Source organism: Triticum aestivum, chromosome 7A, assembly GCF_018294505.1.
Source record: "Triticum aestivum cultivar Chinese Spring chromosome 7A, IWGSC CS RefSeq v2.1, whole genome shotgun sequence".
Taxonomy (NCBI): domain Eukaryota; kingdom Viridiplantae; phylum Streptophyta; class Magnoliopsida; order Poales; family Poaceae; genus Triticum; species Triticum aestivum.
The window spans coordinates 30,583,504-30,594,681 of NC_057812.1; the positions used below are offsets into that span (position 1 = coordinate 30,583,504).

At 49.0% G+C, this 11,178-nt stretch overlaps 1 pseudogene; it reads right to left on the minus strand.

The window, feature by feature from the left end:
- Window positions 1–6,751: 6,751 nt before the first annotated feature.
- Window positions 6,752–8,661, minus strand: LOC123154450 (tryptophan decarboxylase 1-like; annotated as a pseudogene).
- Window positions 8,662–11,178: the final 2,517 nt, after the last annotated feature.

Consider the following 11,178-nt stretch of genomic DNA (forward strand, 5'->3'; position numbering starts at 1 on the left):
CGGCGAGTTCCAAGTCAGCTCACTCATCCACTGGTCCTAATCACGTTTACCTAATCCACATAAGTAAATAAACAAAATGTCATGAACTCCCCGTGTCAAACCACGATGGAAACTAGCAATGGGGGGATGCGCTGACCTGAAGAGCCGACACTTGGGCGATGGACGCTGCACCGATGAGCAAGACGGCTCGGCGCTACGGGAGGTTTGCTGGGTGGGAGTATTCCAGGCGGGGCCACAACCGGCAGGGGAGGACTGCCGCGGGGACGGGATCCGGCTGCGGTGCCGTGCAGAGGGGCTCTTGACGGTGCAGATCCAGCGATGGGGGGCTGGCCACGCTGGACGGGGATCCAGCGATGAAGGGCTGGCGCGGGGCGGAGCACTTGGCGACGCACATCCGGCGGCGGAGGGCTCGTGCGGGGCGGGGCTCTTCGCGGGGCACATCCGGCGACGAAGCACTGTGACAGTCGACGGCGTGGAGACCGGCGGCCGGCGTGGTGGGGCACTTGGCGGTGAGAAACCGGCAGTCCACGGCGTGGCAAGCGGCGGACGCCGTGGTGAGAGGAGATGAGTGGATCGGGGATGAGACTGGATCGGGGGTTGAGACGAATGGACATATTGCGAGCGGAAATAAAGAAATGACGGATCTACCCTTTAAAATTCTAATTGGTCCCACTAAAATTATGTACTGATCCCACGTTATATGTAATTTCCTGTAATTTTAGTTTTATAACTCCTCGTAACTCCTATTTTCCCACCGTTAGATTAGGCTGGATGGACAGTTCGTAAAATCGCCAATCACCTTAACAGTTGTAATTTTTTTTACCAGTTTTGAGGTATTTTGTTTGGTCACATGGTTGTAGCTACGTATATATTAAGTATAGCCAGCTCGATGAGTTGCTTCATTCAAAAAAAAATATGTTGTGACAATAACATGTGAGATATTGGAGAAAACTGAAATCCAAGGTTGCCAATGGAGGGAGGTGTTAACCCCTCATGATATATGCTTGAGGACATTTTCGCCAAGTTGACTCCTTTGTATATGCAGCTGTGATGATTTCGTGGTGGATTGCTAAAGCCATCAATATCAACTTATGCTTCGGTCACAATGTATGAACCCTACTTGCAGTTGCTATTATTCTCGCCTCCATGACACATGTGTGGTCAAACGATGCCGATGAGCCTCTGCAAGAACCTGTTAATGTCGTCCCCCTACGACTCATCGTTAGCTGAGATGTCTTTGTACCATTTTTGCTGACATGCACCTAAAGCTGGAAGCAAACACAAAGCCCTATGGTGATCGAAATACTTTGAAAAGAAGTGGGACACAGATACGACCACTTAGGTGGATTAGTGTCTAATATCTATATGCGAGGGGATAATAATGGAGTTTCTCTCTTATATCTCAGAGCCGATAATATTATTTTGTGAGCTTCCTGAATGGATATGGAATCAAGTACCAGATGCGAGGCGAAAGAAGATAGTTCTCCCTCTACAAAGAAATATAAGAGCGTTTATATTACTTCAAGGGAGTATTTTCGAAGGCCGTGGCACTTGGGGTTCAAAGATAATTACACTGTTCAAGCATTCGTCCGATTAATCAGCTACTGGACCAGTCAATCGCTACACGTAGGATGGCCGAATTGAGTAACACCTATACATCGCGTTAACTTGCCAGTCCAATAAACTCACATCAAACCGATTAATCAGTTATCGGGTTGATTAATCGTTGTTGGCAAATTAACTTGTGAGGAAACAAATAAAAATTATTTTGCATGTAACCCCTCCCAGCACCCTCGCGCTCCTATATAGCTAGGGTTTGACCCTCCTCTCACCGACTACTGCTCCTCTCTTCCCGTCTAGACCTATATAACGACTAGCCAGGTCCTCGGCGATCTACCGTCGCTTCCCCTCATCCCCTGTGTGTCACCGCATCCTCTCCAACCTCTATGTGCCGCTACTTCCACTTGCTGTGACTCGCCACCTTTCGCAACCTCCATCTTTCAGACTCCCCACGGGGCTGCTACCAGCCATTACCATTGCATCGCGCAGACCATGCTGGGAAGAGCGGAAGACACACTCCCCTAGCCCAGCATCAGCCACCCGGATTAGGTGCCTGCCTCCACAGTAGGAGGCGTCCACGCCAGCGTCCCCAGCCAGTCCCTATGGACCTGGGGACACAACCTAGTAGCTACCAACGACCATCGCCGAGAAAGCCCCAACACTAGTTCCCGACCTTGGTCGAGACCAGCTCAGACACCGCCACACCCGAGGCCACCGGCATCGCTCTGACCAAAGGCATTGTAGCAACACAGGCACCAACTCGGACCGGCAACACAACGGAGTAGAAAGACAAAATGACACAAATGTGATGGCAAGCACCAACGCGGACGAGGTTGGCCCTCTGCTCGCGTGCCGTCCACGCCATCCACTACCACTGGCCAGATCAACGTTGCCCGACAGAAATAGCCCGCAACGAGTTACACCAACCGCAGGAGCCCCGGATCGGCCGCTGCCAACCAAGGCTGCAACCCCATCCCCACCGCCGTCAGAGAAGCCCCAAGCCGCCCAATTGTATATCCGGCTTCCCTAAAAGTGAAAATTACAAATGTTCTTAAAAATAAGTCAAAAGCACAATTGTGTTTCCGGCTTTTTTGGGCTTCTATGTTTCGTTTTTGGTTTTTGGCTCTTCATTTTTTTCTCTTTTTTGTCCGATCTCCGGTTTCCCACTGTTTTTTTGGTGTTTTTGATTTCCCGCTCTTCCTATAAAAAAGTTTGTTCAAACTATGAACATGGGGTCTAGTTTCAAAAAGAAGATGTGAGTATTTTTTAAAAAATTATGAAGATATTTTTAATTCACAAATATAGAGAACATATTTACAAACGAAATAAAATAAGGAAAATAAAAATAAAGAACTTGAAACATACGGGTCACACTTACAATTTGTGTGTCGCATTCAAGACTCGAGAGTGAGCAAGCACACAGCCAGACGAGAAACAAAGTCTAGCCCACTTTGCTGTGCTGAGTTTCCTTGATCTTAATTTCACTTCATTGACCAGATGTACATGCGATCATTTGTTCTCGTTACGGACGTCCTACTTGGATCATAGTAATGGTTGACCAGTGGTTCATTATAGACTAAACTAAGAGGTTTGGTCTCTGGCTCATGACCGTACGCATCGATCTGCTTGAATTTCAACTTACTACTTACCCAAGGTACGTGATATGCAACGGCAGCTGCCGGTTAACCGTGCACATTGGCCAGGAGCTTAATTAATTTCTTGGGCATGTAAATCTAGACGATAACAACTATTGTTGCCTTAGACCGTTACTGCTCACATCAGTATAGTGCCCTGCCGTATAACATGTATGATCCTTCATGCCCTTGCTGCATTATGGTCAACTGCTCATGCTTGTTACTGTTACTTCAGAAGTCATGAGTTGCACAATTCTGCAACATCACACTTACTGTGTGATTTATTTAACAAATGTTTTGGGGGTCGCTAACTCTGGCCTGTTATATATCTCTAGACCATTTGCTATATGCTTCTGTTCTGTTCTCTTGCCTTCCCATAGTTTTTTTTTCGGTTTTTCTTGCGGGTACTGCCTTCCCATTGTTGTAAGACCACGAGGTGTTGAACAAGATTTGATGCTTCAGTTTTGTGGTGCCTCCTTGAAGAGCTGAGACTTTAGCAGAAACTGAAAGAAGATGTGGACCATCCTCTTGATCTCCACTGGAGTGGTGCACACTTCACAAAACTTTGACCGTAAAACACAATGGTACCTACCAGAGTAACAATAGACCAATTCGTGCATGATGTATCCAGATTCACCATACCAAGCTCTTGGCATGTGACATCCAATGATTATGTACAAATATGCAGCACGGTGTAACATATTTTTAGAATGAACGTCAAGATGCGGGGAGGATTGGCATGAGCTGGATAGATGCACTTATAGCAGAATTGTCGCATTTTTCGCTTAATTCCTCGGATTGTCACTGACAAAGAAAGTGTGAGTAATTATTGGCCGGAATAAGGGCTTCAGATTGGCTGGAATAACGGCAAATGCGAGTTTGGGTCATCACCTGCCGTGCGTTGTTATATATATCTCGAGACCATTTGACATGTTGGTATTCGCTCGCCTTCTGCTAGTTGTCAGGCTACAAGGTGTCAAATTCTGCGCTGAACTTATAGTGTGTCACTTGAGGAGTTGAGAATTTAGAAGATAATGAAAGAAAATATGGACCATCTTCTGGGTTTACATTGGTGCACAGTTGTAATTTTAGTGGTAAAACACGCAGTTGCAAATGAGAGCAGCCACACACCGGTTTGGGCATGATGTATCTGAATGCAGTTTAGCAAGATGTTGGTCCATTTTGTCAATTCCGGATGAGATTATAGCTTGCAGGGCAGCTAGGTTGGGGGTTCCAGTTGGTGCTAATGGCAAGGAGCTTGCCAACTCTATTCACGAAATGAAAAATGCATGGGTGTAATGGGTGGTAGTTATGTTGAAACAAACCTAAAGTTCAGATAAGCATTGAGGAAGATGATATTTATGGTGTGTTTCTTCCAAAAGTGAGCAACTTACGCGGTGACTTGGCCGAGGAGGAGGAAGGTGCTTTGGATGGTCAGAGACATCGTCGAAGACTCACTTCCATAGCAGTAACTAATATGAATAACAAAAAAGAGCTTGTGCATTTATGGGTCGTTCATTTTCTCTGGTCATTCAACATAGGCAGGACGGTGGCGGCCGAACTACAAGTCCCCCCCCACCCCCCACCCCCAAGAGACCACGGCCCCTCCTCTCTATTCGCCTGTCGCTCCGGTGATGGGAGTGGCGGGGACCCTAGTGCTTCGGCTCAGTGGTGGTACCAGTTAGGGATTTGTAGGGGTTGGTATCCCAATGACGGTGGTGAGATGAAGTATGTGAAAGATGGTCTGTTCCCAGATCTGGTTCTCCGGGTCTGTCTTTATTTTTCCAGTAGGTTTGTCTAGGTGGCGTTCGCCTGCTCCTATGGCGCAGACAACATGGATGTGTGTTTCAATATGTCGGCTCCAGTTCCCACCGAGGTTGCCAGTCTGGCCTTGTCGAGGAGATTGTGAGATTTGTGTTCTCCAGGTCTATCACGCTGGACCTTGGTTGTTCTACAGGCCCTCTTCGAAGTTTTTTTCTCTGGAGCGGGGATTTGCTATGCAGATTGTGACCGCCGGCGTCTTCTGGTCTAGATCGACGACTGTCGGCCGCTGCTTATACAAGATCCTAGATTTAAACAAATTTTCTCCACTCTGATGGAGGCCCAGAGGCGGTAACAAGTTTTGCTCATGGCACGCCGTCAGTGGAATCAGCGAGAACAGAACTTCGGCACTCACAAGGATTTGAATGGGTTTTTCAATTTCTATAATAGTGTTTTTGTAAGGGCTTGTGCTACTTAATATATACATTTGGTCTTTTTGCAAAAGAAAGAAAAAAGGGTTTGGGCATTTGAGTGCATGCTTTTGATCCTCTGCTTTGCATGCATGAATACATCTGAAGCCCAACTGTACAGAAATGTACAGCGATAGAGATTTGATGAACCATGAAAACGTTTTGGTTTGATCTATATGTTATGAAACAACCAGTCTCTTCTCTACAGCCTCATTGCCTCTTGAATTCTATGCGATTATTAGATGCCTGTTATAGCTTTCATGCTGTAAAAACATTGCTGGTTGGTTCTACTCCGCCTCATGAGTTACACACTTATATCCATTTAGTACCTTCACATTTACTGTGCTGTTGATTTAACGAAAGTTGTGGCCATCGACCAGCCTCGCTCGTTATATATCTCTACACCACTACCACAGTTCGTGCCCGCCTAACTTTTTTGGGGTGTTAGGTCATGAGTGGTATATCTTCGCGCAAGAGGTCATGATCATATGTCAATCCCTATTGTGGGCTGATATTTTAGAAGGAACTGAATAGAGAAGTGGATCATTTTGTAGCCCCTTCCTGGTGGACTTGACAAAAATTCTGCCATAAATCAAACTGCTAAAACATCTCAGTTCTGGTCCTAGTCTTGCATCCATATGGCAGTTTAGCAAACACTTAGTGCATGGCGTCCGAGGAAAGAGAATCATTTTCACTATTGGCAGTGGAGAAAGATGCGGAGGTGGTCCGCGTGAGCAAGGATGCTGAATGTGTGCATATGGGAAGAACTGGGAAGGCGCGAGATCAGGATGAGGGTCGTCTCGAGTCTCGACCATTCAGCTGTCTGAAACTGATTGGCGCTGGCCAGGCTCAGATGCCAGATATTGTCAGTAGGAACTAAGTCATATGGTGATGTACTAGCTACCACCGTAACTCACTCTTCTCAACCTGTAAGTGCAGAGCAACAACACGTAGATACTATTTAAATAGTATAACAAATTTTCCACATCGAGATCTCCGCATGACACAATAATACATTGAAAAAATATAGACACATCGAAGGGATGCAAATTAAATTGATCACTCAATCACTTACATCCATGTCAAAACTTGCTGTGTTATTGCTGCGGTGCAAGCACCATTAATTCAAGCATGCAAGTATATGGTCGATTACTCGATTTGGAGTATGGAGATGGAATTGCATGGCTTCGGTCTGGCATCTTGAAACGTAAAAACCAAGTGAGGGCAACATAAGTATTTCTTGATTGATCGAGATGCGCGGGCATGGATGCATTCCTCACTCGCTACCAGAGTACAGTATAACAAATAAAACCAGTGGCTCTTGTTCATTCAATATAAGCCCTTTTACAATCTATAATCATCTTTTTTGTATCAGCCTGCTACAGATATACCCATCGGTCGATACAGATAACAAAACGGAATAAGAACAAGATGTCCAAATAAATAATAATCAGAATCGAAGCAAAAAGAAAGAAAAGAAGAATATCCATGCCCTAAATATAAGGATTTGTGCAGCTCCTGGAACTTTCTGTGTCAGTAGGTCCGTCCACTTAATCCATGATACCGCTCGTAGTCTTCTTGATAAGGTCCCATGCACTCGTCACATGCCTCTCCTCCTGAAGTGACGACCCAACGGCGAACCGGAGCACGAACTTGTCTCCAACCACCGTGTGCGCAAGATAAGCTTTGCCAGTCTTGTTCAGATTCTCCATTAGCACACGGTTGGCTTCATCGGCATCCTCTTCCGTCATGGCTCCAGTTGGCTTGATCCTAAAGCACACAAGAGCAAAGTTCCTGAGTACAACCACCTCGAACCTGTTGTCGGCGCGGACGAAATCTTCCAAACATCTTGGCCATGGCGACATCACTACGGATGTGCTCTTGGAGCTTTGCGGTACCATATGTGCGCATGACCATCCAAAGCTTGAGCCCGCGGAAGCGCCGACCAACGCCGACCTGCATGTCTTTCAGATCGGTGACCTCACCGGACTCGGTAGCGTCATTCTTGAGGTACTCCGGGTTGGTCTCCAATGAGTCACTAAGTCGGTGAGCATCACGGACGTACAAACAGGTGCAATCGAGGCACGTGAGAAGCCATTTGTGTGGGCTCATGCTAATGGAGTCCACGTGCTCGACGCCATCGAGATGGTGGCGAAACTCTGGGCAGATACACGCACTGCCGGCGCAGGCAGCATCGACATGGACCCATGCATTGAACATGGCGGCAACGTCGGCGATGGCGCCCACTGGGTCGACGGCATTGGAAGATGTGGTGCCCACCGTGGCACAGACATATGTGGGCACGAGACCGGCATCGGCATCAGCTTGCATTACCTCGAGAATCTTGGACGGGTTGAGCCCGTAATTAGTTTCCGGCCCAGTAGGGATTGAGCGGATGTTGGCGGGGTCGAAACCTGCGAGGCGGCATGCCTTGAAGAACGTGGAGTGGGTCTGGTCGGCAGCATAGACAGCCAAGCGTGGTAGGTGGGACACGCCGACTGAGCCGCTCCGATGCAGCGCTGCATCACGAGCGGCCACTAGCGTGACAAGCATTGCCTCGCTGGTTGTGCCGAGGATGACACCACCGCCAGTGCCACGTCCAGTACTGGTGCGGTTCATGAAGGTGGTGGGTAGGCGCAGAAGCTGCGCAAGCCAGTCAAGAGCGAGAAGCTCCATCTCGGTTGCCGCGGGCGAGGCCTGCCACATGAATCCAACAGTGTTCATGGCAGAGGCGATGAGGTCGCCGGCGATGGCAGCGGCGCTGTTGGTGGAGGGAAAGAAGGCGAAGAAATTGGGGCTAGCCCATTGTGTCATGCCGGGGACAACGGAGGTCCTGAGCTCCTTCATGGTGACATCGAATGATGCGGAGTGGGTCGGCGGGGACGCGCTCAGCTCGTCTTGCAGGTATCCCGGCTTCACGTTGGGCAGAACCGGCATAGACTCGATGTTGGTGTAGTAGTCAGAGATGAAGTCGACGGCCTTGTGGAGGTATGCACGGACATCTTCGGGGTTGAGCGGCTCGAACACCGCCTTGTCGTCGGGGAAGGCGGAGAAGGAGATTGGGTTAGCGTCCAAGATGTCCATGTCTTTAGGATGCTTAACCCTTGATTATGATCGGAGCAAAGGAGATGTGAGGCTTGTTGGTTTAATGAAGTGCAGCTAGCTCGCTTTGCTTTGCTGCCGGAGAGCAAGAAGCAGAAGCAGAGGTGCGCTAAGTAGTGCTATAGCTTTGCTGCTTGATGTGGTGAATGGAGTTGGTCGTTGGTGTTGGGTGTGGTATATATAGCACTTCTGGATGCGGGAAGCGGCGTGGCGGTGTGGGCGTTGGACGGGCCCTGGTCGCGGGCCCTACCAAAGTGCACGCGTGGGTAGCTAGGTAGGTAGGTAGAGATCCGAGCGACAATGCAGCCGAGGACGAGGCCGACGAGGTAGACTGCCGGGCTGCCGTGCAGACGCATCGGAGGCGGGTGACGTGGATTGATGGGCGGGCCGGGCGCGAGCGACGGCTATGATTGGCCGTCGCAAGGCGCGAGGCCGCCGGGTCGGGGCGATGCAGGTGTTCCGGTCGGAGCAGGACGGTGATGGCCGGCGCAGGGTGACGGCCGGCGCAGGGCGACGGGCGGACCGATGTGTGGACGGCGGCTGGCCCTAACAGGCCGCCTCTGCGTGCGTGGCCGTTGGGTCGGAGGAGAGGCCGGCTGGTCGCGCCAGGGTCGAAGTAGAGGCGCTCGGGGTCGATGGTGGCGATGGGCGATGCAAAACGATCAAGAATAGATCGGAAAACCAAAAAGAAACCGCGCGATCAAGATGACCGGCGGGAGAGAGAAAACCCCGGAACAAGACTCGGGGAAAAGACTCTCTAGGGCAGCCAGTCAACACGACCGGCGGACGAGCCCTAGGTACGGTCGGCGCGGCCCCCGGCGGCGGTCATGGAGGCCGACCCCGCTGGGGGCGGCGCGCTGGTGCGGAAGCGGCGGTGGCTAGGATTTAGGATCGACTTGCGATAGATATCATGTTAAAAGGAAGAGAGGAAGATTGGTGGAATAGTTTGATGTATTGCTTGAGCCTCGTGGGCATATATATAGGAATACATGATCTACTTGGAGTACAAGGCAAGCCAGAATATTTCGTAGTCTAACCTATGGTTCCTAATACAATCAGGTTACTCAACACGCCGGGCGAAGCTGCAATGCAACGGGCGTGCTACTTTGACCCGGATCTTGCCGCTTGCGGAGCTGCAACGCAATGCAACACATGTGCTGCTGCGACCCGGATCTCGCTGCCAACGGATGATGCAATGCCACACGTGTGTGGTGCTGTGACCCAGATCTCGCCGGCAGGGGTGGTTATAGTAGTCACCAGGGGTTGCGGGGGAGACCATCGGAGGGGGCTTTGGCAGAGCGGTGATGCTATGTGGCCAGCACAGCTGCACGAGAAGGATGACGGGGTGCGCTGGCGCTGAGCGACTGAGGATTCAACACTAGAGAGGACGACGGGTCAACTTGGGCTTAGTTGCGATCCAAGCTGTTAGATTGTTGTAGCATGCCTAAGGAAAGCGCGCTAGTGCTAAGATTGTTGTAGTAACGTGTTTTACACAGGAAGCACTACTGCTAAGGAAAGGAAAATAAAATAAAAAACATATAGAAAAGCAAATGAAAATGAAAGAAATAGAAAAAGGAGAAGGAAAAAAGGAAAATATGAATGAAAATAAATGAAAAAGAAAAATAAAGAAGAAATGTGTAGCAGCAGCGGGCTTTCTGGACAGGCGCTATAGCTAAGTTAGCAGTAGCGCTTGTTTCTATCCGGCACTACAGCTAACTTAGCTATAGCTAATGTAGCAGTAGCGCTTTATCTCGAACGCGCTACTGCTACTTTTGATTTAACCACGTGCGGTTCTTCCCCACGACCACTTCCCCCAAATCCAACACGCGCGCATCTGCTGTCGCCGCCGTCGTCGCCTGGCCGCCGCACGCTCTCCCGTCGCCCTCCACACGCCGTCGACGCCGTCCCCGACCCCGGCCTCGACGCCCCCCTACATCGCCGCCCTCCGACGTGCGCCCGCCGCCCCGATTCCGACCCCGTCCCCGACCTCCACGCCGCCTGCCCATCTCCCTAACTCCGCCAGCGCCCTAGGTGAGCATGCCCTCCTCCTCCTCCTCCCCTACCTTTGCCTAGCTATGGTTCTTAGGGTTAAATTTTAGAGTTCATCTAATTAGTTAGGGTTCATCAAATTAGATGCTAATTAGGGCAGTAGTTGTTAAATAGAATTAGTTTTAGTGTTCATCCAATGCGTTAGGGCTAAATTTTAGAGTTCATTAAATTAATTAGGGTTAAATTTTAGAGTTCATCTAACTAGTTTTTTTACTTTTTTAGTAAGTGTATAATAGAATTAGTAAGAAAATTAATAGAACTAGTTGAACTAGTTTATTTTTAGTAAGAACTAGTTGAATTATTAAAACGAGTTTATTTTTAGTAAGAAAATTAATAGAACCAGTTGAACTAGTTTATTTTTAGTAAAAAACTGGTTTATTTTTATTGATAGTAAGTGCTTAACTGAACTAGTTGAATTAATACAACTATTTTATTTTTAGTACGAAAATTAATAGAACTAGTTTACTTTTTTAGTTAAAACAGTTATTCCCGCATCGACGTCGACGATGCCTATCCCGCATCCTCGTCCTCGACTCGGCGGAGAAGGTCTGCCTGATTAGAGGGGCCATGTCCGGGACTGGGCTCCGCCGGGCTGGTCCTGG